Raw genomic sequence first — 24446 nt, forward strand, 5'->3', positions numbered from 1 at the left:
AGAGGAGGGCGACGAAAATGATAGGAGGCTTGCGCCAGAAGACGTATGAGGAGGGATTGGAAGCCCTAAATATGTATACCCTAGAGGAAAGGAGAGAGAGACGTTCAAATACTTGAAGGGTATTAAAGTAGAACAAAATCTTTTCCAGAGAAAGGAAAATGGTAAAACCAGAGGACATAATTTGAGGTTGAGGGGTGGTAGATTCAAAGGCAATGTTAGGAAATTCTACTTTACAGACAGGGTGGTGGATGCCTGGAATGCGCTCCCGAGAGAGCTGGTGGAGAGGAAAACTGTGACTGAGTTCAAAGAAGCGTGGGATGAACACAGAAGATCTAGAATCAGAAAATAATAGTAAATATTGAAGAACTATGGCCAGTTCTGGGCAGACTTGCACGGTCTGTGTCTGTATATGGCCGTTTGGTGGAGGATGGGCAGGGGAGGGCTTCAATGGCTGGGAGGGTGTAGATGGAATGGAGTAAGTTTTAACGGAGATTTCAGCAGTTGGAACCCAAGCACAGTACCGGGTAGAGCTTTGGATTCTTGCCCAGAAATAGCTAAGAAGAAAAAATTTAAAACGAATCAGGTTGGGCAGACTGGATGGACCATTCGGGTCGTTATCTGCCGTCATCTACTATGTTACTATGCAGATAGGGAATAATATTAAATTAAATATCCTAAGATGTAGACCCTCCAGATCTACTACTATATTATTTGTCACTTCTTTTTTTTTTTTTTTTTTTTGAGTTCAATAGTTTTTTATTGAGTATTTTTAGAAAATACAGGAAGCAGTTCAAATACATGAAGTCAAAATAAAGCTTTCTGTATAAAGAGCATATAAATCTATATTTAACTATAGAGGAACATAACAGTGAGAAAGGTTCCTACTATTAGAACTGCATGTGAAGAGAATATAAGAAGAAAGTGAGGGAGAACAACAGAAAAAAGGGAGAAAGATGAAAGAAAAATAAAGAAAAGGAAATTAAAGAAAAGGAAGACAGGAGTGTCTACGAAGCAGAACGTACATAGGTATCTAGGAATGACCAAGGTGATTTGTTAAACTTCAAGTTCGTGAGGGTTCTGGATGTAATTTTTTTCTCATATGCATATGATTCAAATCTATGGTACATACACAGAGAGTTCCACCAAAAAGTATAGTCTAATAACGAAGATGATTTCCAGTTTTTCAGAATGTGCATGAGAGCAGTCACAAACATGGTATCAATGAGTTTAGGAGGACAATTTGATTGTGCAAAGCAGGGATGTTGAGAGCGAAGGATTACAATGTCCATAGAGATCTCTTCCGAGCAGTTAGTAATAGATTGTATGGTGCTCCAAATGCGAGTCCAAAAGGATCGGACCTGTGAAAAAGCATGTGGTCGAGAGTTCCTACATCTTTTAAACAGTTCCAGCAAACAGAGTCTTGTTTTAAATTGGCTTTCCACATGCGAAATGGAGTCCATACTGCATGCCACATAATAAAGAACATTGATTGTGAGACTCTAGAAGATAAAAGTGGGCGATTTGTTGAAGACCAGAAAAGTTCCCAATCAATGTCAGAAAGCGGAATAGTGAGTATAGTTTCCCAGTGTTTCATAGATTGGGGTGTAAAAGTGAAGGAATGATCTCTTAAAATACTGTAGAAAAGAGATATCGCCTTGCCTTTAAGTAGAGACAGTATAGACCAATGACGAATAGTATGAGTGGAAGTCATGAAGTCAAAACGTATATGCATAGAAGACAGTGTTTCAGTGAGTGAGAGCCATTGTGAATAAACAGAAGGAGGCAGCGAATATGTAGAGCAAATAATATCAAAAGGAACAGACAGATTTGGAGTAGACAATTGATGGGCAAACCATAGACCCGCCCGCTGCCATCTTTTCCATGAAAGGGATTTGCCATGGTTTTGAATTTTAAAGTTATTCCAAAGGGACATGAGTGGACTATCATAAACTGAGATCTCAGCCAATTTATCTAGAAGATGAAGAGCATGTTGCGTTGAACTCAGCAAAGAGTACCTTCTCAAGTGTCTGGGTATTGACACTGTTAGTAGGCAGGAGGTGTGTAAAGGCATGCATAAAAAGCTCTCCATTTCAAACCAGGCAGGAGGATCTTGGAACAGGGAGTCAGTGAGCCAGTAAGCACCATATTTAGCTAGTGAAGCAATATAATAATGATAAAAATCCGGAAAATTAAGACCACCATTAATCTTAGAGGCTTTCAGCTTGGCGAGAGCAATTCGAGGTGTTTTCTTGTTCCAAATGAATTCAGATAGCTTCCTATTTAGCCATTGAAAAAATGACTTCCGGCATAGAAGAGGAAGCATAGAGAGAATGTAATTGATTTGAGGGGCCAAAGTCATTTTGACGGCTGTTATTCTACCCCACCAGGATAGAAAAAGTGGAGACCATCGAGATGTAGTATTTAGTACTATATTTTTTACTTTGGATATATTAAGATCTTGAGCATATACCGGATCTTTATGTATTAAGATCCCCAAGTATTTCACAGCTTCATGCGACCATGAGAAGGAAAAGTGAGCTAGATCTGAGGGAAGAATATTATTGTTCAGAGGGAAGATCTCTGATTTCTCCCAATTAACAGAATAACCAGAGAGGAGAGAATATTGAGTGACAATTTGAATAAGGTGAGGAAGAGAGACTAGAGGGTTCCTAAGAAAGAGTAAAACATCATCAGCATAAGCTGCTAATTTGAAGTCTCTATTAGAGGAGGGAATGCCTTTGATTAAGGGGCATTGTCGGATAGCTGAAAGGAAGGGCTCCAACACTAAATTAAATAACAATGGTGAGAGAGGGCAGCCTTGTCGTGTACCTCTGTGAAGGGAAAATTTATTGGATAGAGAGTTATTAATTAGAATACGAGCTGTGGGTTGGCGATATAGCGTTTCTATCCAATCCGTGAAAAATGAGCCAAAGTTATACCACTTCAGGACACGAAAAAGAAAAGACCACTCCACCCGGTCAAATGCTTTTTCGGCATCAATAGCTAGACCAATTACGGGGTCTGACATTGTTTTAGCATAAGCGTTAATATGATGAAAGAGACGCAGGTTATCTCTTATATATCTTTGTTTAATGAACCCTGTTTGATCTTTATGTATGAGAGACGGGATTACTTTGGTAAGTCTTAATGCAAGTAGTTTTGCCATTATCTTATAATCTAAGTTAAGGAGAGAAATAGGGCAGAAGTTTTTAACCAAGGTGGCGTCTCTATCAGGTTTGGGGATTACTACAATTGTGGCCTCAGTGAAATTGAATTGTTTGTTCGGAGTGGAGTGGAGGAAATCATAATATGTAAGAAGGTAAGGAGCTAGGAGGGTTCGGAATTGTTTAAAGAATTTATTAGTAAAACCGTCTGGGCCAGGGGCTTTCCCAGCTGGTAAAGAAGATATGGCAGTTTCAATTTCTGATATAGTTATAGGGGAATCTAGTTCCAATTTAACAGAGTCTGATATGATCGGATGAGTTAAGGAGGTAAGAAAGGAATCTATATCTGATTCAGAAGCAGCTAATTCGGATTGGTATAGAGAAGCATAAAAGTTTTCAAATTGAGAGGAAATTAAGGATCTGGTTTTGACTAAATGACCTGATGGATCTTGAATAGTTGTGATATGTAGTCTTTTAGATTTGGTTTTAAGGTATCTAGCTAAAGGCCGACCCATAAGGTTATCTCCCATGTAGTGACCAGAAGTGGAGATGAAGATATCACGTCGGGCTGTACATGAAACCAAAGTGTTGTATTCATATTTAAGATTTTGGATACGTTGGAAAGTAGCTGGGTCGTGTAAATGATTAGACATATGTTGTAATTCTAAGGCTTTAATAGAATTTTCTAAGTCTTTTTCCTTTCTTATAGACTGTTTCTTTTTCCAAGAAGCTATTTTAATCAATTCGCCTCTGAGGGTTGCTTTGTATGCTTCCCAGATAACTGAAGGACAGATTTCAGGATCTTTAGAGTTATTTTCAAAAAACTCCACAGTAAAAGAATTGATTCTTTCAACAATTTCCTCATCTAAGAGTAAGGTGTTATTCAGTCGCCAAGAAGGGGATTCTTTACGTGGGGCTGATATGGATATATATAAAGAAATGGCAGCGTGATCTGTAAGAGAAATTGGATGTATAATAGAATTGGTAAGATCTTGAATAAGAGAAGAGGACAAGAGAAAAAAATCAATTCTTGAGTACGTGTTATGTGGTGGTGAAAAATGTGTGTATTCTCTGCCTTTTGGGTAAAGCAAGCGCCAAGGATCCACAAGGGAGAAGGCATCATTTAAAGCAGTGTTTTTCAACCTTTTTTGGGCAAAGGCACACTTGTTTCATGAAAAAAATCACGAGGCACACCACCATTAGAAAAAGTTAAAAAATTTAACTGTGCCTATATTGACTATATATAAATATATAGGAATCAAATAAACACAAAGAAAGTATTTTATAATGCTGCCACCGCCACTGGGGAATAGGCTGCCACTGCCGCCATCGGGAACAGGCCGGCACCGAGTTCTCCCTGCTTCTCGTCCCCGCAGGGCCGACCAACTCTCGCCACCCGTCGTCAATTCTAACGTCGGAGAGGACGTTCTAGGCCAGCCAGGCAGCGATTGGCTGGCCCAGAACGTCCTCTCCGACGTCAGAATTGACGCGAGTGGCGAGAGTTGGCCGGCCCCACAGGGAAAAGCAGGGAGAACTTGGCGCCGGCCTGTTCCCGATGGCGGCGGTGGCACTCAAGTGGCTAAAGAGCCGCAGTTTGCTGGCCTAGGGACAACACTGGAGGGTGGCCAGCTGTGCACCCCCTTGGGACGTAAACCCAGGGTGGGGCAGACCGCCCCCCCCCCCACCCTGGTATGCCACTATCTGTACCTCACTCCCTCCCTATGACCAAAAATTCTCCTTTCTTCTATTCCCCGTGTACACAACCATCTTTTTCCCTCCCTTCCTCTCTCCAAAGTCCATGCCTTCTGTGTCCAAAAACCCATTCCCTCCCCCACCTCAGCATCTCTTTCCCTCCCTTCCTCTCTCCCAAGTCCATTTCTTCTGTGTCCAAAACCGCATTCCCTCCCCCACCTCAGCATCTCTTTCCCTCCCTTCCTCTCTCCCAAGTCCATTTCTTCTGTGTCCAAAAACGCATTCCCTCCCCCACCTCAGCATCTCTTTCCCTCTCTTCCTCTCTCCCAAGTTCATGCCTTGTGTCCAAAACGCACTCCCTCCCCCCTTTTGTGTTCCGTGTTTGCCTCCCAGCCCATCTTTGCAACTTTCTCAGCAAAACGAAGCTCAAGCCGCGAGGCTTGTCTTCTGCTTCCTGCCTGCCCTGCCGCGCACAAATAGCCGAACGGAAGTATTCTCCGACGTCAGCGCTGACGTCGGAGGGCAGGCTTTGCTTAAGCCCTCCCTCCGACGTCAGCGCTGACATCGGGGAACGCTTGCGATCGGCTATATGTTAGCTGCAGGGCAGGCAGGAAGCAGAAGACGAGCCTCGCGGCTCGAGATGTATTGAACTCCGCGGGTCCCCCGTCCAGCTCTCTCCTGTCCACGTGGGGCGGACCGCCCCTCTCCCTAGACTGGTGGTACTGCCCTGATGGCGGCCCTGACCGTACGGCACACCAGGCAACATCTCGCGGCACACTAGTGAAAAACACTGATTTAAAGCATGAAGAGCTGTGAAAGACCTGGATTTGGAGGGTTTGCAAGAAGATGATCTATCAATATATAAGTCTTGAATTTGATTAAAATCACCTCCTAATATCATAGGGCAAGAATCATTTTATTTGTCACTTCTATAGTGCTGAGGCACTTAGAGGAGAGGTAAAATGGAGGATAAAACACTGCCCCGTAATTATCCTCTGGAAAGACAGATTCAAACTCTGCCTACAAGGATTCTTGCATTCTAATAGAGTGGGGTCACCAACCCTTTGAAACTTATGAACTTCTGCTGGTTCTCATCTCCTTGACGCCTGAAAATCGATGACCAGCTTCTACATATCACTGACTTCACCTTTGAGTCTCACAATACCACTGTTGCACTTCCTCTTATCATTAACATATCTACAAAATGTCTTGTCCCCCATTTTAATGTATTGGCTATTTTTTCTTCCATTTGCACCTTTGATTTCCTGGCCACTTTACCAGCTTCTCTTAGCTTCTCCAGATATTGTCACTGTATTCCTCTTTCTGTGATCTCTTTTAGTTTATGAATGCTAACCTCTTTTTCCTTAGCCTATCAGTTACTACTTTTGAGAACTAGTGACCTTTTCCTCTTACTTTTACATTCCTTGCAAAAAGGTTTGTTGTCATTCAAATAGCTCCTTTCAGTTTTGACCACTGTTTTCATACTTCAGATGTTCTCTTCCAGCTAACAACTCCTTACGGTTATCTCCCATCTGAACAAAGCTAGATTTTTTAGACATAAGAACATATGAGTTGCCATACTGGGAAAGACCAAAGATCCATCAAGCCCCAGTCTCCTGTTCCAAAAGTGGCCAACTAAGGTCCCAAGTACCTTTATCCACATGTTTATTTACCTCTTTGAAGAAATGTAGTAGGTGGGTTAGGCAAGATTTCCCTTGACCATAGGAGCCAGCTTTTGAAAATGATTTGGGGTGCTGAACACAAAACTTACAGCCAATTTCACTTCACCCAGCAAAAAAAACCAAAATACATCTGGTAGTGATTGACCAACCTGTATCTAAATGGCAAGGGCAGGGCAGGGCAGGTAATGTGGTCACTATGATCCTGCCACTCTCTTCTCCCTCTTACAGCTTGTCAGCATCATACTCTCTCTCTCTCTCCCCCTCTGTCTCTCTCCATTCAGGCCATCTACAGCACTTTTCTCCAACCAGTCCTACAGCCCATTATCTACACAAGCATTTCTCAACTTCTTCAAGCCAAGTACCCCCTAAGTCTAACAAATATCATCCAAGTACCCCTGCCCAAGCTCCGCCCCAGATGCACCCAAGCTCCACCCCAGACCCCACTCCCATAATAATAGTACTAATTGTAATGCAATTTCTTCCATTCATTTTTCATATACACACAATATCCTATATAATAAAACGCTAGCCGCGCATGCACACTCAGACCTGCGTAATCTGTGATCCCTGATCTGTGATCCGTAGGTCCGTGGTCAGAGTGCGTATGCGGCGGCCAGATCGGGAAAGCACATCCGGCGACTCCCGTCCTCACTCACCGCCAAAGCCTCCTCCTCCTCGCCGGCTCACCCGCGTTTAAATTGAGAAAAGCGCTGCACCACGCTAACGCTGGCTTTGCCATCTTCTCTCCACTGTGGCCCGCCCTCTCTGACTACTTCCTGTTTCCGCTAGGGTTGGCCGCAGTGGATAGAAGATGCCGAAGCCAGCAGTAGCACAGTGCAGTGCTTTTCTCACAATTTAAACGCAGCGGCTGGGAAGGGGGCGGCAGGAAATGCTGCTTTTGCACAGGGAAATGTGTGTGTGGGGGGGAAATGCTGTTTCTGGACAGGGAAGGCCAGGAAATGCTGCTGTTGCACAGGGAAGTGTGTGTGTGTGTGTGGGGGGGGGGGGGGAAATGCTGCTGTTGCACAGGGAAGGGTGGGAAATGCTGCTATATTCTAGCACCTGTTAATGTAACGGGTTTAAACACTAGTAATCTTATAAATACATAATGGTAACCATAAATTAAAAAAAAAAAAAAACAAAGCACACTGTATGCAGGGAAAATATTAATTATCATTTATATTTGGGGGGTGGGAGGTTCAAAGAGATCAAGGCAGATGTCTTTAAAATATGAAATCAGTAACAACTATAGAAAAATAGACAAATATAGAGCAAAATATAGACAGCAGATATAAATTCTCATAACTGCCATTTCGATCACTAAATTGAAAATAAAATCATTTTTCCTACCTTTGTTGTCTGGTGATTTCATGAGTCTCTGGTTGCACTTCCTTCTGACTGTGCATCCAATATTTCTTTCTTTTTGGCTCCTGCACACATTCTATTCTCCGGATCTCATTCCCTTCCTCAACCAACATCTCTCTCTGTCCCTCCATGAATCCAACTTTTTTCCTCTCTCCTCTACCCCTATTGGCAACATTTTTCCCTCTCTTATCCCCCAGATCATGTGCAGCACTTTTCACCACTGCTCACCAGTCCCATGCCTATTTCTCCTTCTATCACCCCTCTCCAGCACCATGCCACATCTCTCCTTTCATCACTATGTCCAACATTCCTCACCCTTGCATCCCCTTCAATTTGTCCCTCTCCACCACCATATCCAATATTTCTCCCCCTCATCCTTCTATTCCCCATATATCTCTACCTCACTCCTCTCTCTCTCTGCCCAATTTTCCTTTCCTCATGTGCACCATCTCTTTCCCTTTCACTCACACACTCATGACCAACAATTCTCCCTTTCTATTCCCTCCATCCTATGTCCCAAATTAGTGCCCCCTTCCTCCCTGCCTTGTGTCCCAAGTTTATGCTCCCTCCCTTCCTTCTGTGTCTCGGGTTCATGCCTCCCTCTCTGCCTTCCAGCCTTTGTCCCCAAATTGTGCCCCAACCATGTCCCAATGTGCTTCCCCCCTTCTCCCAGATCATGTCTGCTCTCTCCTTACTAGCTCGCTCCAGGACCACAGTCACTTCCTTCAGGGTCATCCAGCTGGGCTGCATCTTTCTACCTTCAGAGGCACTTGGTGCAGGGACACGGGCAGCCACTGTATGTGGCTGACTCACAAGCCTTCTCTCTGATGTCGGAGAGAAGACTTCCAGGTCAGCCGGGTGCAGCCCTAAGTGTGCATGTACCGCTTGTTGAGAACCTCTGATTTGCACCACATTTTATTCTTTTTTTTTTTTTTTTACTTTCTTCTAAATTGCTTTTTCTTTCTTGCTCTTCCTTGCCCTCTTTCTCCTCCCTACTCCCTCTGTACTTTTTAATTTTTTCTCCTTTTGGACAGGCATAATTTGATGTTTTATATTTGGGGGCAGGGAGTTTAACAGCTCTCTTCCTGCTCTACTTCCTAAATCTTTTTTTAGCCTTTTTTGCTTCTCATTTCCCCTTGATCCAGACTTCTATTTCCCTACACTCCCCAGCAAGTTCCTTTCTCTGTCCCCATCTCTGTTTCTCATTCTTTAGCACAATCCTCACCTACCATGCACTTCAGCCCTGTACTCCCTTTCACAGTTCATATCTCTTCCCTCAGCCTCTCTCAAGTTTTATTTAAAATTTGCTATACCACTAAATAAATTGTCTAAGCGGTGTACAATATTAAGACTATTAAAATCCAGGGGAAGACAGATAACAAAACTTTACTGACTTACAAGATACAAATTGGATTGGGGGGGGAGAAGTACAATTTATAATAGGAAAGAAAGAGCGTAAAAGGTCAACACACTGGGAAGGTGATATGCTCTTCCTTCTATATGCGATCTAGCGTCTACTTGTCATATGCATCTTTAAAGAGTAAGGTCTTTAAGTTATTTTTGAATTTATCCAATGAGATTTCTTCTCGAAGGTGAGCAGGCAGGGAAGTCCATATTGTTGGTGCAGTAACTGAAAAGATTTTCTTTCTGGTGGCGTCATAGACTAAATGCCGTGGGGGAAGAGACCACCAGAAAATTCTGGTTGCTGGATCTTAGTGTTCTAGTTAGATAGTGTGGAATAAGAAGTTTATCTATGAATCCTGGAGTATATGTTAACTGTTTTGAAGATAAGTAGTGAAATTTTATATGTGATTCGATGATTGATTGGAAGCCAGTGTGATTTTATAAGCAGGGGGGTGACATGATCAAATTTTTTTGCCTTATATATTAGTTTAAATGCTGTGTTTTGAATGATTTGAAGTCGTCTTATCTCTTTTTGAGAAGAGGGTTCTAGTAGGCTCATAACTGATCTTATCATTCTTAGTTTGTAAAAACTTTTCCTGACCACTGTGCTTATCTGTTGGTGGAAGGATAATTCATAGTCAATGATTACTCCAAGGATCTTAGTATTGTTGGTGAATTGAAGAGGAGTAGACTTGAGATAAATGGGGGAAGCAAGGGTTTTATTTCTAGTGGGGGAGAAAAGCATTCCATTTGATTTGTCTGGGTTGAGAAAAAGCATGTTTGTAGTTAAGTCATTTAGTGATCACTTCTAATTTGCTATTAATATCTAGAATATCCTGAGGGTCGTTTGGGTCTATTGGGTAGATTAGCTGAATATCATCAGCATAACGGAATACAATAAAACCAACTGATTGGGCAATTGTAAGAAGAAATGAAGATATTAAAAAGCCGGGGAGATAGAATAGAGCCTTGTGGTATACCATATTCTAGAGTGATCGATTCTGAAGTTGTTAGGTTAGTGTGCACTTTGGATGAACGGCCAGAGAAAAAGGATATGAACCAATCTAAAGCTGTGTCAGTTATTACAATTGAGAGCAGTCTACTGATTAGAAGTTGGTGGTCAACTGTTGAATGTGGCTGAAAGGTCGGGAGAAACTAGTAGTGTGGTTTTTCTCTGGTCCAGGAGGTTAAGGATAGAAGTAGTAAGCCCTATTAATGCATGTTCGGTAGAATATTGCTTCCAGAAGCCTGTTTGATTTGGGTGAGGGACATTTGTTTTTTCAATGAAGTCACTGAGCTGATTAAATACTATTTTTTCTGTGAGTTTTGCCATGAATGGGAGGTTAGATATTGAACAGTAATTGGAGCAGTCAGATATGGGGGCTTTATGATCTTTAATTTTAGGATAGATTATTGCCGATTTCCAGTATTTAGGTATTGAACCAGTTTCTAAGCTTTATTTGATCATGCTGTAGATGTGTTGTCCAAAAATGTTAAAATAGCGTTTTAAAAGAAAAGGCGGAATTTCTAAAATGCTGCCTTTGATGTTCTAAAATGCTGCCTTTGATGTTCATGTTCTCTATGTTTTGTTGAGGCAGAGCACTCGTTGGAGCCCAGGGGATACTCTGCGATGGTGCACATGCTCTGAATCAGGCGCATCTTCCACACAAGCCAGCCGGAGAGGCAACCGAGAGCTGCTGATTGGGCTGAAAGGAGGACCCAGGGGGAAAGAAGGGAGGCTCGGAGATAGTTTCTCTATCGAAAACCGTGAGCTGCCAGCTCTCAAAGCCTGTGCCTACTCTTTCCTTCCACATTCCTTTCCCAGCGACTCCCTCAGCACTTCTCTCGCTGTCTAGGGCTACCATATTTGTGAAGTCAAAAAAGAGGACACGTGACCCTGACCCCACCCCCCAACCCTGCTTGCCTCTTCCTCCTATATTGTAACACTAGAGGCACTTCCCTGTGTCCCCCCTCTCCTACAAATATGCAGGGCTGATAAACCAGCATGAAGCACCTTATGTGAGTCATAAGGTTTTCATTCCTTAGCCCTTTTTTAATATTGTGACAATTATACTCAAATAAATAACCATCTTCATTAAATCCAATCACACCATCTTTTCATATACATACTTTTTTTTTTTTTTACCCATAAATCATGTGTTCAATAAATATACTGTTTAAATTCTCATCAAGAAAATGTTTTGTACATAAAATTCATCAATATCTGTTATTTTTTTCTCAAAAGCGTATATATAATCTTGTGCCAATACTTCTCACCTAACTATAACTATATCAAACATCAGGAAGCACTACAATTTTTCTCTATTATCCTGATGTTCACTTCTTTGTGCTGTCTTTGATGAATTATAATTGTCCATTAAACATTCTCCTTATGTTTTATATCTGTTACAGTAATTTGTCCAAACTCATGATCAAATGCTGAACCGATCACTTAAAATACTGTGAAATCCTGCTTTAATCAGGACCTTCAGTCCTGATTTTTCCTGCAGCCTATTGGCTGGCTAAGGAATGTCTAACTAACGGCATAACATAACAAATCACGTTTGTAAAGTATATCCCCGCGAACTCGCAGTTCACAATTCGCGGACTCAGTCACAGTTTTTTTCTGATCGCCTCTTCCGGGACTCAGGACCCCGCCACCGCCCCTGCAGCCCTCTCCAGCTATTCAGAGCTTCTCCATCCCCCCCAATTCGCAAGTGCCACTGCCCACATGGGCACTAACCCTGCAGCCCTCTCCCACTTCTGATCCGTGCCCCTAAACCGCATCCAATATTCGCAGTTTTTTAAAGTTTGTGGGTGCTCCAGGAACACAACCCCTGCGAACTTCGGGGGAGTACTGTATACCTTGCCTAAAAGCATTTCTTCGAAGAGCAATTTTGTCAGGTCTAAAGGTTATACTTTATCTTTGGATTGGAACCTTGAACCCTATCTATAATCATTGGCATTCTCGAATGTTACATCTTTTGATGATGGAGAGTATGCAATTATCAGACTGGGACAATAGACAGGGTCGCCAGTTACTTACTATTTGGCAGGCTTACTTGGACACTCTAACACCCCATACCCGCAGTCGTATTTTAAATTATATGTCATTAATTGATTTCTTGATTCCTTTTGATGGGGAGGAAGTGGGGGGAGAATTGGGAAAATTTGTTTTTATTGATATTGTTTACTATACTATTGCAAAATTTTGTTTCTTTATTGCTGTTTTTGTAATATTATTTATTATCTTACCTGTATCTGAAACTTTAATAAAATATGATTAAATTAACAAATTAAGATGACTAAATCTCAGTGATTAACAAGTCAATTCTCCAGGAATTTTGCAAATAAACTAGATTTTAACAATTTTCTAAAATGCATATCAGATGAAGAAAGAGATAATAGTCTGCAAAACTCTGTATCCCAACTGGCTGCTTGCTAAGATATTAACCTTTGTTAAAAAGTTCTTATATGAACAACCAGGAGCAGAAAGGGAACGCAAACAATGCAGTGGCTCGCAATGATCAATTGGGATAGATGAATGTAATTGATCAGCTAAATAACTGGGTGTAGAACCATGCAAGGCCTTACAATACATGGCTCCAAACTTGAAAAACACCCTAGCCTCTATTGGCAACGAATGAAGTTCTTTATAAGAAGGTGTAACATGAACTGCTTTCTTCAAATTAAAAATTAAACACATGGCAGTATTTTGTATAATATGTAATCTTTGAAAAATTTCACGATAACCTGCCAGATGTACTATATTACAGTAGTCCAAAATACTCAACATTAAAGATTCTACCAATATCCTGAATGAAGTAGTGTTGAAGTATGATCTAATTGTTTGTAGTGTTCATAATGTAAAGAAGCTTTTTATCAATGTGTTCACTCATGGATAGATTTTTATCAACATATACATTCCATTCAGAGTCAAATTTTCTTCTGTACATTTGGTAGGAAACGCAAAGAAAAATTTAGTTTTATCTGAGTTAAGCTTTAGTTTAAAATCGCTCACCCAATGATCTACAGTCTGGAAAACCTTCGATATTTACTGAAAAGCTGATGAAAGATTAGAAAAATTAGGAATGACTAAAGTTATGGCATCTATTGACCAAACAGCACAATAGTTCAAGTTAAATTTTCTGTGAGAGTATAACCCAAACTTCAGATTGGAAGGGTGTATATTCTCTTACCCCTCCACAAGTTTTAAGCTAAGTATTTAAACTATTTATACACTAAGGTGGAAAAAAGTATTTATAAATTTAATAGCAAAGTATGGAAGATCCGGGGAGGAAGTTACATAACGCCTGACACAATGAATTTGTATGAGGGCTAAATGCTAATGCGCTCATTATATTCTATGGACGTGTTAGCTAAATCAGCTAGCATGCCTTAGTAAAAGACCCCTTTAATGCAGACAGGAATTCTTTCAAATCTCTAATTGCAGTATCATTCTCTATTTCTAAGTGTAGATTAATGTCGCCTAATAGCAGACAATATGGAGTTAAAACAGAATTTTGTAAAAGAAATGTATAAAAATTTTCTCTTGACTTGATCCAACTACCAGGCGGAACATCAAAAAGAATACAAGTTAATGATTCCTTTAACTTATTGTCATGCTAAAATTATTTTGAATTATTTTGAAAGATCACTTTGAATTTAGACTCTAGACAAACTCCCAAACTGCCACCTCACTTATTTTCTCTATATAAGCTAATGGGGTATTAATATTACCATTGGTGTCTCCTAAGCTACTAGTCCTGATTCTTTTGCAGCTTATTGGCTAGCTAATGAATGTCTGACCAATGAGTTGAAGGGAGAGGAGGGAGCAGTAGCTACAGAAACAGACTTTCTTCCTGCTTTTCCCTGCAGCTCTACATACTGAAGATTTCTTCTCTGATGTCTGGGCAGTGCTGGAAAGAATATTGGGGGTGCTCTGGTACCCACAGCACCCACAGAGCTAGTGCCTATGTCCTTGACTAAATTCATATTTGCTTTCTCTCATCCACACTTTTGTATATGCTCTGTAATTTTGTTCTTTATAATAATCTCTACCATTTTGCTTATTACCAATGTCAAACTCACCAGTCTATAATTTCCAGGATCACCTCTGGAACCCTTTTTAAAAATTGGCGTTACGTTGGCCTCCCTACAGTCTTTTGGTACCATTCTGGATTTTATAGATAAATTACACATTATTAACAGTGGCTCTGCAAGTTTATTTTTCAATTCTATCAGTACTCTGGGATGTTTACCATCCAGTCTAGGTGATTTGCTACGTGTCAAATTGCCCCCTTACATCTTCCAGTGTTACAGAGATTTGTTTCAGTTTCTGTGACTCATCAGCATTGAATACCATTTCTGGCATTGGTATCTCCCCCACATCTTCCTTGACCTTGTCTTCCCTGAATGCCCCTTTTACACCTCAGTCATCTAGTAGTCCAATTAATTATTTTCCCAGCTTCTTGCTTTTAATATACCTAAAAAAAGGTTTTCCTATATGTTTTTGCCTGCAACATTATCTTCCTTTCAAGGTCTCTCTTTGCCTTCCTTATCAGCATCTTGCATTTCATTTGCCATTCCTTTTGTTGTTTCCTATTATTATCAGTCAGATTTTTCTTCCACTTTCTAAAGGATTTTCTTTTAGCTCTAATAGCTTCCTTCACCTCAGTTTTTAACCACACTGGCTACCATTTGGTCTTCTTTCCTCTTTTTTTAATATATGGAATATCTGGTCTGGGCTTCTAGAATGGTAGTTTTGAATAATATCCACGCCAGATGTAAATTTTTAACCTTTGCAGCTGCTCCTCTAAGTTTCTTTTTTTACCATTCTTCTTATGTTATCATAGTCTCCTTTCTTCTTATGTTATCATAGTCTCCTTTTTTAAAGTTATATGCTATTGTATTAGACTTCCTGTATGTACTTATTCCAGAAAAGTCTAGAACCTTCACTTTTGAATGAACCCTCTATACCTGTCTTAATTTTAAATCACATCTTCTGGTGATCATTGGATGCCCGATAATCATCTACTGTAACATCAGAAATGCTGTCCTCAATTGTAAGCACTAAGTCCAGTAAGGCTCCATCCCACCTGGGTTCCATTACCAATCTCTGGAATGATTAGTGGTGTAGTAAGGGGGGTGGTCCACCTCAGGTGCTGTTTTGGTAAGAGCGCAGGCACCAGTCCTCCTCTCCAGCTTCCCCCCCCCCCCCCACTGCCATGTGTACATGCCACTTCTCTTCAGCACTAACTCCCAACCTGTTGTCGCACCTGTTTCAGCTTTTCCTCTGTTACTTCCTGGACCCGCACCTAGGAAGTGACATCAGAGGAAGCGCGGACGCTGGCAAGACAGCAGTTTGGGGATTGCTGCTTATGCCAGGAATGTTACAGTAGTATGGGGGAGGGGGGAGCAGCGAACATGTGGCAGGAGGGGCAGGGAAGGAGCATGTGGAGGTGGGCGGAGAAGAGCCTCTCACCTTCACTACACCACTGGGAATGATTTACCCTTTAGAGATTCTAGGATCTTTCTACTTCTAGAAGACCACACAATTGGGTACCTCAATCAGCATCTGCCATATTAAAATCACATATTAGTAGCTCTATCCCTTTCACAGTTACATTATAAATGACTTCAATTAAATCTCTGTCTGCTTCTATCTGTGAAGCAGGCTTGATTTTTTTATACATTTTTCCCTTCCCTCTTTCCAGATTGACCCACAGTGCCTCTTCCTTACTCTATAGGTCCGCAATTGAGTGAATTTAATATTATCATTAACATACAATGCCACTCCCCTCCCCCTTTTTTCCTCCTCTGTCTTTCTTGAGCAGATAATAGCCTGGCATAATTATATCTCATCATGGATCTTCATGAACCTTAACTCTGTGATCACTGTTAAATCCAAATCAGCCTCTAGATCCAGAATCCAGTGCTGATGGTGCAGTGGAATGGGGTAGGAACAATCCTCAGGCACTCCTAACCCTTAAAGCTCTTGGGGCTAGATTCAGTAACCTGCCCGAATCGGAACAATCTGTTTCAACCAATTCACTAACCTAAAATATGCAGATGGGGGCAATCAGAGGAACGGCCCCATCTGCCTGCACGGATCATGCATGTGCGATCCGCGTGCATGCGCAGACCCGTCCTAGCCGTGACTTTTTTTTTTTTTAACTTTAAACTTTTTTAACTTTTGCGGCAGCGGCAGCCTCTTCGCTTTTAAACTTTTACAGTGGCGACAGCATCTTTCCTCTTTCCCTTCAGTGTGAGCCCATGGGTTTAAAGCTGGCGTGCAGCCCCGCTTTAAAACAACGGGCTTGCACTGCAGGTAAGGGCGGCAGAGAGCAGGAGAGTCGGGGTGAGCAGGCAGGCAGGGGGTTTGGGTTTGGGGCAGGCAGGCAGGCTCATTCAGGGCTGCAGGAGGTGGGGCTGACAGGTTAGAAAGCAGGGCAGCAGAAGGCAGGGCAGTCACAAAGAGCCAGTCACTTTTTGCGAGCCCAGTCCGATCGAAAAAAAGTTTAGTGAATTGCGTCCCTGCCTACTTTGCATGCAGCTCCCCTCATTTGCATGTGCGCACCGGAAGAGGATCACTACACAGGTTAGTGAATACTGCAGGAGGGAAATCTGGTCGCTAAGGGTTCGCAAACCGATCGGTATACGATCGGTTTGCTTAGTGAGCCAGTCTCATTAGTGATGTCACAATGGCTTGATTGTTCTATTCTTAGCTCACATAAGAATAATTATACTGGGTCAGACCAATGGTCCATCTAGTCCAGTCTTCTCTCTCCAACTGAGACCAATCAAGGTTACAAGTACCTGGCAGAAACCCAAACAGTACGAGTGGGTGCTGAAAAGTTCTCAGCCCAACCAACCAACTTCCTAAATTCTGAGCGTTATTTTGCCACTGGAGCTGAAAAGAGTGTTATTTTATTTCATTAAGTGCCGATCTGCAGAAACAAAATTCTCTGTTTTGACCGTTTCAGATCATTGATTGAACCATATCAACGTCATTCTCTTCCTGGTTGGGCTGAACTTTTCAGCACCCCTCATATTGGCGCTTAACTGATCAAATGCTGACTCCGCCCCTGGAATGCCCCCAAAACAGCCACTTTTTAGATAGGCAATGACTAGACTTTTTCAGCAGCACTAACTGGTTTAGTGCTGCTAAAAATGATCAACAAGCAATTTAACTGGTCAGGAACCATTTCTGGTCAGTTAAATCATTTGAATATCAACTCATTGGTGTGAATTGATGTCAACTGCTAAATGTATAACTTCTGCACGCAATTCAATATATAATTAGCAAGTATAACTTTAAATGGATAACATCTGTTTAAAGTTATCGGTGGATTTTCAGTTATCCTACATATGAATTTAAGATCACTGAAAACTTGCATAACTTTAAATGCAAAACTTACGTGGCACTTGAGTAGCCTAAAAACTGGCCCCATGGTTTTCATAAGGAATTTCAATCTAAAGAAAGTGTAATTAAATGATGATGCCCGTGAGTAGTATATCTCAGAAAAGAAGGGAGAAAAAGTTAAGCCTATAGTTTACTTATTCTTGAAGGGGAAAAATTCTAAACAATTACAGCTGTTTTCCACCTACTCTCCCACTTTTGATGGTTCCCTGACTTCATAAATAGAAGTTGTCAGGCTTCCATCTATATAAGAGACTAACTGCAGGGCTTCATGGAGGTGGGGAGAAGCTACTGGCTGAAGCCATTGAAGTTGTCACTGCTGCAATCAGAACACTTAAATCACTGACACAGAATAATAACAATACATTACTTACACTCTCCACCCCCCAAAAAAAATAATAACACCAGCAAAGTTGCATTTTGGCCCCAAGAGAGACAGATAAATAAGTTACAGACGGAAAAAAGAGAAAGTGGCACAAAGACATTGAGAATGAGTTAGTGGGACAATCAGGAGCCTAACCACTGGAAGACAAGCAAAGCATAACAAGAGAGACAGCAAATAGAAATGGCAGAGAAAAAAACCACAAAAGTCTGGGTCAGACTGCGAGGGGCATGTGATGAAGCTACTAAGCAGTAGATTTAAAACAAACTAGAGAAAATATTTCTTCACCCAACATGTAATTAAACTCTGGAATTCATTGCCAGAGAATGTGGTGAAATCAGCTTTGCAGGGTTTAAAGAAGGTTTAGATAATTTCCTAAAAGAGAAGTCTATAGACCATTATTAAGATGGCTTAGGGAAATCCATTGCTTATTCCTAGGATAAGCAGCATAGAATCTGTTTTGCTACTTGGGATCTAGCTTGGTACTTGGAACCTGGTTTGGCCACTGCTGGAAACAGGATACTGGACTTGATGGACCTTTGGTCTGTCCCAGTGTAGCAATTCTTATGTTCTTAATGTATTGGATATGGTTAACATTAGGCACAGCTTCAAAGTGGCTGGATTTTGATTAGGGTGGAGACTAGTGCTGCCCAATTCACCGATTCACTTCAGATGAATCGATTTGAATCAATTTGTTTTTGAAGAAAATCGGACTTACCAATTTGTCGGCCCCTTTGGTAGAGACCCGTTCGGGCTTTCCTTCTGCCATCGGAATCCTTGCTTCTGATGTAACATCGAAGCAAGGACTCCAGAGGCAGAGGGAAAGCCTGACTGGGTCTCTGCGTGCAGATTGACGGCAGCAAGGCTCTCTCCTTCCCGAGCGTTAGTATTTCTTCTCTCCTCCCTGGCCAGGTAAAAGCGGCGGTAGCAAATGCAATTCACTACCCTGCCGCTACTCTGGGCATCTTCTCTCTATGCGGCCACCCAAGCGGAAACAGGAATTTTTCACTGAGAGTGGGCCGCAGTGGAGAGAAGACGCAAGGAGTGGTGGCAGGAGTGGATCACTAAATAGCTACTACCACCGGCAACACGTTGTAATGTCAAAATAAAGGTAGATGGAGGGAGAGGGAAGATGGACTTGGGGGAGTTGATGGACTGGAGGAGAGATGGGAGATATGAACTTGGTGGAGGGGGGAAGATGGATGGTAGAGCGGGGAGAAGGACTTGAGGGAGATCTATTAGCATATAATGAAAGCAGTGCATGCAAGATGGATCTCATGCATATTCATTGGGGAAATCCTGAAAACCCAACTGGATTTCGGTCCTCAAGGAGGGACTTTGATACCCCTGGTCTAGCCTTATCTGCGTACGTTCTGGTTTAGCAGGAACTTGTCTAACTTTGTCTTGAATCTCTGGAGGGAGTTTCCCCTATAACAGCCTCCGGAAGAGCATTCCAGTTTTCCACCACTCTCTGGATGAAAAAGAGCTTCCTTACATTTCTACGGAATCTATCCCCTTTTAACTTTAGAGAGTGCCCTCTCGTTCTCTATACCTTGGACAGGGTGAACAACCTGTCTTTATCTACTAAGTCTATTCCCTTCATTATCTTGAATGTTTCGATCATGTCCCCTCTCAGTCTCCTCTTTATCATATTTCCCTATTTGTCCCGGTGGACTCAAACTCTATCTAGTGTACCTGGGGCAATGGGGGGATTAAGTGACTTGCTTAGGGTCACAAGGAGCAGCGAAGGATTTGAACCCACAACCTCAGGATGCTGAGGCTGAAGATTTAACCACAGCATTACAATGCTGGCCTCTCCCATGTCCAAATGGTCTGGATTTGGACGTTTTGAACTTGGATGTTATTGAGGTCACAAATGGCGAATAAAGTTAGGCTTCCTAAGGTTGGACATCCTGATGGCTAAGACGTCCAAATAGATCATTTTCAACAAACAAAAAAAATTGGACATCTAGCGGTTTCAAAAATGGGCATTTCCCTACCCTGACTTTAGGATGTCTTATAGGAAATGTCCAAACTTCCTATTGAAAATGCCTCTCCATGTGTTCTTTCCTTCTTTTAGTTTTGTAAAGCAAGCTATGGAAACAAAAAGGTAATTGTTCAGCCCTTTCTAGAATCTAGCCCTTCCTAAAATAATCTGAACCTACCTACCTCAGCTATGGAACTGACTACCCACACAGATCAGGTCGCCAGACTCACTAATGACCTTTCGCAGAGCAGTAAAGACCTTCCTCTTCCGCAAATTGGGCCATTAAAAACTGCCTCCTCAATAAACTTCTCCTAGTACTCTTCGCTATGACCAGTCTGGTCTCTAGAATAAGTTCTGTTATTGTCTACTGTAACCCATTTGTTGTCATGACTAGTCTGGGCAATACTCGGACTGGAAGAGTGTCACCAGTGGGGTGCCGCAGGGCTCGGTGCTTGGATCCGTACTCTTCAACAGATTGGACAGGATTCTGGATGACGAAAGATTAAGGGATCCCCACCAGTATGGCTTTACGAAGGGAAGGTCTTGTCAATCCAATCTGATAAGCTTCTTTGACTGGGTAACAAAAAAACTGGACGGGGGAGAGTCCCTGGACATCGTGTATTTAGACTTCAGTAAGGCTTTTGATAGTGTCCCACACCATAGGTTATTGAACAAGATGAACACGGTAGGACTAGGAGAAACACTGGCTACATGGGTAGAAGACTGGCTTAGCGGCAGACTTCAAAGGGTAATGGTAAACGGTATTCCATCAAAAACGTCGAGAGTGACCAGTAGAGTGCCGCAGGGCTTGGTCTTGGGCCCAATGCTATTTAATATCTTTGTAAGGGATCTAACTCAGGGATTTCGAGGCAAAATTACATTATTGCCGATGACGCCAAACTATGCAACGTTGTGGGCAAGGCAACAGAACCTGACAGCGCAACCAGGCCCAACACTATGGAGCAGGACCTACTTTTGCTAGAACAAAGGTCTAGTACTTGGCAACTAAATTTTAATGGCAAAAAATGTAAGGTAATACATCTTGGTAGCGGAAATCCATGCAGAACATACACCTTGAACGGTGAGAACTTAACAAGAACTGTTGCAGATAGGGACTTGAGAGTAATCATCCAGGAAGATATGAAAGCTGCCAATCAGGTGGAGAAAGCTTCAGCCAAGGCTAGACAAATGTTGGGTTGCATCTAAAGGAGCTTTAACAGCCGAAAGCCTGAAGTCATACTGCTGTTATACAGATCCATGGATGAGACCTCACCTGGAGTACTGTGACCAGTTTTGGAGGCCATACTATCAAAAGGATGTGAAGAGAATGGAGTCGATACAGAGAATGACCACTAGGATTGTCTCGGGACTTAAAGATCTCCCATATGAAGAACGTTTGAGCAGACTGCGCTTGTACTCTCTCGAAGAGCGCAGAGAAAGGGGGGACATGATAGAAACATTCAAATATATCACGGGCCGCATTGAGGTGGAGGAAGAAATCTTTTTTCTTACGGGTCCCACAGCGACAAGAAGTCATCCGCTAAAATTTAAGGGGGGAAGATTTTGCCTGGTATTTGCCTGGTGACACCATAAAATACTTCTTCACTGAAAGGGTGATTGATCAATGGAATAGTCTTCCACGCCAGGTAGTCAAGGCCAGTAACCTGCTCGACTTCAAGAGACAATGGGACAAACAGGCGAGGATGCTACAGAGTTATACTTAAAAGATGGATTCTCAAAGGAGGGGGAGGGTTCTTGAGTGGGCATGTCGGTAACAAAAATCTCAAGCACGAGTACAGGATGTCTGGGGCGGTACTTGGAGAGACTTCCCAGGAAAGGGACTTGGGAGTTCTGATCGACAAGTCGATGAAGCCGTCTATGCAATGTGTGGCGGCGGCGAAAAGGGAGAACAGAATGCTAGGAATGATAAAGAAGGGGATCACAAACAGATCGGAGAAGGTTATCATGCTGTTTTACCGGGCCATGGAGTACTGCATATAGCACTGGTCGCCGTACATGAAGAAGGACATGGTACTACTCGAAAGGGTCCAGAGAAGAGCAACCAAGATGGTTAAGGGGTTGGAGGAGCTGCTGTACAGTGAAAGATTAGAAAAACTGGGCCTCTTCTCCCTCGAACGGAGGAGATTGAGAGGAGACATGATCTAACATTTGAGGTACTGAAGGGAATAGACAGTAGATAAGGACAGGTTGTTCACCCTCTCCAAGGTAGGGAGAACGAGAGGGCACTCTTTAAAGTTGAAAGGGGATAGATTCCGTACAAACGTAAGGAAGTTCTTCACCCAGAGAGTGGTGGAAAACTGGAATGCTCTCCTGGAAGCTGTCATAGGGGAAAACACCCTCCAGGGATTCATGACAAAGTTAGACATGTTCCTGCTGAACAAGGACGTACGCTAGTAGGGCTATTCTCAGTTAGGGCACTGGTCTTTGACTAAAAGGGCCGCTGCGTGAGCAGACTGCTGGGCACGATGGACCACTGGTCTGACCCAGCAGCGGCATCTCTTATGTTCTTATTCAAACGATTGTGAATGTCTACTTGTAACCTGTTCTGAGCTTCTGGGAGAACGGGATAGAAATTGAAATAAATAAACTATTTCACTTTTCAGCGCTGTCTTTTCACTCTTTTTGCATATCTTATATACAGTCTTCTCTACCTGTTCAGATTAAATTTCATATGCAGTCCTTTAGCTTCTCTAAACAAATGAACCTTTTGATAACTTCTGTCAACTCAGCACAAAAATGGGACAAAGACAGAGCTATGTGAATTCACGTGTCACTGTAAATGAAACAATGCTGTTATCAATTCAGCTTCTGATACTTTCCTTATTAGTAGGGGTTGGGGTTTTTGTGAGGGGGGTTTTGAGGAAGGAGGGTTCCTCTATTTCTGGTGTAAATCAGTCTAATACTGGTGCCGCAATTTTATTCCTGAAAGTAAGTATGATCAGGAAAATAAGGTTTCAGACTCTAAGGGGGGCAATTCATGAAACAATGTTAGAGCTTAATGCACCTTTAATGCGCACTAAGATCCGGATTCTGTAATCGGTGTTAGCATTAAATATAAGCAGGGTAAATGCGAGTGAATGCTTATGTGAATAGTGTCCTGCCGGGTTGTGTCCTCACTCGCTGTCACCACACAAGCAGTGGCTGGAGCTGATGGTGACCATCGGTTCGCGATATTTAAATTGCAGCAATTGAACCCGTTGCAAGCACAGCATGTGTGGCGAGAGCGAGTGAGGACATAACCCGACAGGACACTATTCAGAGAAGCATTCACTCACATTTACCCTGCTTATCAGTATATTTAATGCTTATGTTTAACAAAAAGGAGGTTTTTTTTATGACCAATGATAGAAAGTTGCAGGGAAGCCAGTATGTTTATACAGCTCTTTTGTTCATAGCTTCAGTGCAGTTCCTGAGGCCTTTTTCCTCCTTTTAAATAACATTATATTTAAGTCAGTGAGTAATAAGACAGTATTCTCAACATAAAGTTACTTTGCATTTGGGCAGTTTGTTTATTCCAGTTCCTCCATTGGTTTTTGAAGTTCCTGCAAATTGGCTATACACACCGATTTACTCACGCACCTTAAGATGACATATACAGAAATTAAGCCTAATTGCATACTGCATTGTGTGAAGGGGGCAAGAACTAGTTGGGTGATAGGTGGAAAAGAGGCATGGACTACATAATGCAGTTAGCGCATGGTAATTAACATGTATTGACTTGCATTTGTGAAGTTAGCATGACCTGACTAAGGGTTAGATTCACTAACCTGCCCGAATCGGAACAATCCGTTTCCAATTCGGGCAGGTCCGACTGATTCACAAATCAGTCATATTCAAATGGGTGCGATCGAAGGAACACCCCCATTTGTGAGCAGACCCTCACAATAGTGAAAGAAGAAGCAGCCTCCTGTCACTGCTGTCAGGGATCTGCCCAAATCTCTCCTGCCTGCTCACCCCGACGCTGGCTCCCCGACTCTCCTGCTCTCTGCCGCCCTTCCCCGCAGTGCGAGCCCGTGGTTTTAAAGCAGGGCTGCACTGCGGGGAACGGCGTCAGAGAGCAGGAGAGTCGGGGGAGACCGATAGAATAGCCCACCCATTGGCCCGACCCCACCCCCCCATACATACAAGTTGGGAGCAGGAGGGGTGCTCAGTCCCTCCTGCTCTGTTGGCCTCCCTCCTGCCACAGGTCCCACTGGCTCAACCGCCGCACACCCGACCGGCCCCATAGGACGCATGACCGGCCTACCCCAGGCTGGGCCCTGCCCACCTGCCCCGCGTACCTTACGAATGTTGGGAGCAGGAGGGGTGCCCGGTCCTTCCTGCTCCT

Source organism: Geotrypetes seraphini, chromosome 17 (assembly GCF_902459505.1).
Source record: "Geotrypetes seraphini chromosome 17, aGeoSer1.1, whole genome shotgun sequence".
Taxonomy (NCBI): Eukaryota; Metazoa; Chordata; class Amphibia; order Gymnophiona; family Dermophiidae; genus Geotrypetes; species Geotrypetes seraphini.